This window comes from Octopus sinensis, linkage group LG7 (assembly GCF_006345805.1).
Source record: "Octopus sinensis linkage group LG7, ASM634580v1, whole genome shotgun sequence".
Lineage (NCBI taxonomy): Eukaryota > Metazoa > Mollusca > Cephalopoda > Octopoda > Octopodidae > Octopus > Octopus sinensis.
The window spans coordinates 92,096,702-92,101,701 of record NC_043003.1 but is presented as its reverse complement, the minus strand read 5'-3'; positions in this window follow the sequence as shown (position 1 = coordinate 92,101,701).

Below are 5,000 nucleotides of genomic sequence, written 5' to 3'. Positions count from 1 at the left end.
AGTATAGCTAATTATGAAGCTGAGATTACCTTAATGAAATTTACATTGCCGCACGGAATTCCTAAGTCAGACACAGTACAATGGTAAGTCCAACTGAATAGAAAAGTCAGTAGCAAAAATATAAATAAATAAATAGAAATCATTAAATTAAGGAAGTAAGTTTAGAGAACCAATGAGCGTTTTAGTACAAAATAAGAGCCAAAATATGCAAAGAGTGAGTGTGGTTTATAGTCAAAGAGTAGGAAGAAAAGGAGAAACAGAAAGAAAGAATGGAGAAAATGATTGTTATCATTATGAGGGAGGACGAGATATTGGGGCAATAAAAACGTTATCAAGACTCTAAACCACGCCTTGGTTTAGAGTAGGTAGGAGCATTTTCCACAAAATCACAAATACAGAAAGATCTTTAACAGGTGCTTAATTAAATTATCATATAGCTGCTGCCCCAATATGAAAAGCATCAGTACCCGTAAACACCACCATGAGACCACTCCCAGTTGTAACTGTCCGCTTGACCAGACAGACATGCATGATAAACTCTGTTGTATACGAGGCATATGTGACAGCAACGCTACGGGATAGCCTACGGGTTGTGCGAAGGCGACTTTAAAAGACGCTATGTTAATCACCTACCTATCTTCTTTCTGGCACACGAACAAAAGTAAAGCTACAAAGTTGGCTAGGCCTGTGTGGAGTTTGAAAACCAACTCCACGTTACATGCAGTCACTTGGGAAATCGTTGTAAAATCTATGTCATATGTTAATGTATCTAAAAAATACAAGTTATGCATAGTCGAAAGATCGCATATCCTTATTTAGATGTAAGAATTCCACCGCACTGCTGAATTCCAGATCAGAAATGTTCAGAAAATGCTGGTAGACTGGAAAACACCACCCTCTCCGAATTGAGTAGCTGTATCGCAGACTTTTGACCCCTTTCGCGGATTCTATACCAACTAGCTTTGTGGCTTTACGGTCAAATGGGACATAACTCTAATTCTCTTTTTTTCTTTTCTTTGTCCATTTATTTCACCCTTCCACATTTTGCACCAATCTCCTCGTTTTTACTCTTCTTCTATAGTCCTGATTTGTAACTTTAATGACCATGTGCTCAGAACCCGGAGATTGCTTGGAGATACTAGGCATATTATCAAAACCTGCCTAGAAAACATCTCCAATGTATGAATCTGTACGTAGCTCAAAACTATATACTGTCTATATTAAACAATATTTATCTCTCACCGAATGGAGTACTTTTTTGTTGGACTTACCTTAACGGAAAAGTAAACTATACGTGTGTGTGTGAGAGAGAGAGAGAGAGAGAGTGTGTGTGTGTGTGTGTGTGTGTGTGTGTGTGTGTGTGTGTGTGTGTGTGAAATGCAGCTAAGCATTTTGCCCGGCGTACGAACGATTCTGCCATCTTAAACTAAGAAGTGGTAATGGAAGTTGAAATATAGAGACCAAACAAGTTTCGGCTTGTTCACTTTAGTTGGGGAATTAAATTTAACTTATTCAAAAATTGGATGAGAAGCAGTGGAAATAATTAATTTTTTGGAACTCCTTTAAGTTTTCTGTATGCTTCAGCAGTAAAGCACACTCTATGTTGGTATGAGATAAGCTGCCTATGACTAACAATTTTCTTATTCATCAAATATTTTCATTCAGGTCGAAATACATGGAATATGAAGAAATAGTTAGTTTATTCATATTGAGTCAATTCTCCCAGAAGAAAATGTTCTTCTATTTTATGAGCCTAATTATTTTTTTTAACTATTTTCGAAAATTAAATTTAAATTCTCGAACGGTAAAAATTATATTATCACTAGAAATGAAGTTAGGAAAGTGATAGATAGATAGATAGATAGATAGATAGATAGATAGATAGATAGATAGATAGACAGACAGACAACAGACAGACAGACAGACAACAGACAGACAGACAGAAGATAGAAGATAGATAGATAATAGATAGATAGATAGATAGATAGATAGATAGATAGATAGATAGATAGATAGATAGATAGATAGATAGATAGATAGATAGATATGAAGACAAATGTGGCAAAACAAAACCAGAAGAGAGAAGAAGCAATACACTGAACCGCAAGAGAAACGCGAGACGTGTGTGATTGTGAAATATGTTTTAATTTCATTAAGTCAGAGGTAAATTTTGATAAATCTGATAAAGTCAATTTCTTGCCTGCACTTTTACCACAGTCTATGGGTCGTTGTCATGTGTTCTGGTAGTGGGCGGATCCAGCACATCGAGAATGTAGGGTGTGACATGTCCAATACCGTGTATGCCCTCCCTGGGTGTTCAAAACGGCCATACACCGTCGGTACATGGAGTGCATGAGGCGGCTCACAAAAGCCATTGGCACCTGTTCCTACACCCTGAGGAAAGCTGCCTCCAGTTCTACAGGTGTTGTCGGCCTTCTGGTCCAGTCGTCTCTGGATTTCATCCCACAGGTGTTCAATTGGGTTCAAATCCGGGCTGTGAGCCGGACATGGCATTGTTCTGGTGTTGTGCTGGAGTAGGAAGTCCATAGTGACCCTGGCCGGGTGGGAGGGAGCATTGTCTTGCTGGAGCACGTGGCTATGGTGTCGCGCGACGAAGGGCATGATGTGAGGTTTTAGTATCTGGTCAACGTAGCGTTGCGTTGTGATGCTGTTCCCTCTGCATGCACCAACATTTTGGAACACATGGGGCCCAGTTCTCTGACTCAAGCCTATAGCACCCCAAACCATGACGCTTTGGCCTCTCCACGCGCCTCTCTCCATGGCACATGCGTCTCTGTAGCGGTCACCCCTCCTACGCCACACCCCACGAGGTGGAAACGCAGTACCGGCTCTCGTCAGGGACTATCGACCTCCATTGTTGATGCTGCCAATGTCGGTGCTGTATAGCCCACTGTAGTCGTGCCTGACGGTGGTGGGCAGTGAGGACAGGCCCTCGAGCAGGACGACGGCAATGCAGGTTGTTGGCGGCTAGCCGACGTCGTACCGTGTCGCCGCTGATGGGTCGCTGTCCAGTGCCAATGGTCACGCGAGCTGTCACGCTGGCCGGTCTGAAGCGTTCAAGGAGGTGTTACAGGTAGATGAAGCTGTACTGTCGGGAAGTGGTCACCTGGGAGCGCCCTCTGCTGGCATGGTCTGCAGAGCTGTTGATGCTGTTGCAGGCGATAGAGGGTGCTGACATGGATATTGTAAACTTCTACAACAACCAGTGTATGCTGCCCTGCTTGCAATTGACCGATACTTGTTCTCTCTGCGCTGCTGACAATCGGTTCATACCTGATGCGTCCAAATTATAAATGCCAGAAGTGCGGTTAGAGTTGATTTTTATACCCATAACCTCCACGAGATTCACGTGCATTTCGGTTTTCATGGCAATTGTTTGCCATGCCACTTATGCGTTTTGGCGTCTCGTTTCGGGGAAAGTTGAAAGGTTACCTGCAATTTGGGTCTCAGCCATAAACCAGCATATCTTGGAGTATTTACATCTCCGAAATAAATTTTCAGAAATTGCCATATAAAAATGACATTTGAAAACATCGCGTTTCTATTGCGGTTCAGTGTATATTAATTTTATAATCAAAAGCCAGAACAGCAGAAACCTGTGGATTCCAGTGAAAAGCTGAGGAAAGGTCCACTAAAGTTTGAAACATTTCTTGACAGTATCGAGTAAAGTTTTAGGCAGAACAATTCACTAAAATCAGTGGTACTAGGCTCCAGACGTTTTCGGGAAGTTTCGATTCGATAAATGTTTGCATGATAAATTTTATATATGAAAATAAAGGATTATTGATGTTTTCCATGTTTTATATTTTATTTATTTTTTTTTTGTAAGTTTTTCAATTTTACGATCTAAATTTTACGATCGAAGGCCCAACATCCCTCTGTATGTACCAGACTTAAAGTCCAGTGAGAGAATATATATATAACTGGGAGTTGTTTATAAAATAGAGCAGACTGTATAATAAAAAAACAATGAAAGAGAAATTTCAAAGGAAAGAGATTTCAAAGAAAACTTGTTAAATAACGAAAGCGAAACAAATCGAATATGTATTAACGATGAGAAGTTACAACTCGTGAGTTGTTATGGAAATGTAATGTACAGACATCTTGTAGTACGGTAGTGGTCGTGATCGTGGTCTGGTCATCGTCGTCGTCGTCGTGTTGGTAATGCTGATAATTAGCAGCAACAGTGGTGACGATGCATGTTAGTGATAATTGTGTAGTAGTAGTAGTAGTAGTAGTAGTAGTGTAGTAGTAGTAGTAGTAGTAGTAGTAGTAGCAGCAGCAGCAGCAGCAGCAAATTAATGATAGTGATGATCGCAGGAGGAGCTATAAGTTGTGTAGGTGTTTGTTGGTTGGGTATGATGCTAAGTAATGGCGGTGGTGTCACGAAAGAAGATAGCGGCAAAAATATATAATGATGTGGAATGGAAAAGTAAAATTGAGGTAATATTGAAAGATTGAGAGAGAGAGAGAGAGAGAGAGAGAGAGAGAGAGAGAGAGAGAGAGAGGGAGAGAAAAGGAGAAAACAGATGAGGGCCTGACGAAAAAAAAAGCAGGAAAAGAACATACGATGGAAGAGAAGTGAAGAATATATATGACATGGAGTGGTTAAAGGAGATAGAAGAAGAAATTGTCAGAAAGAATCAAGGATGTTAAGATTTGATTGGAAAGTCGTAGGAATGGAAAGACTTCGGTGATTACAGAAGAGAGATGATGGAACGTAGGGGGATGGTTTAGAAGGATAAGTAACAGGAGTGGATGTGAAAAAGTGAAAGAGGGTGTGATACTCCCACGATAAAACGTCATCGCATCAAGATAATTAAGCTGATAAATGAAGTCTTCCTTCAATTTTTTCCTACGTTCTTTTTCTTTTTGTTTTTGTTATTGAAATTGTTGCTCTTGTTATTTTTGAAAGGTGGCGAGTTGATAGATTCGTTAGAGAGTCGGATAGATCCTCCTGCGGTGTTTGTTCTGGCTCT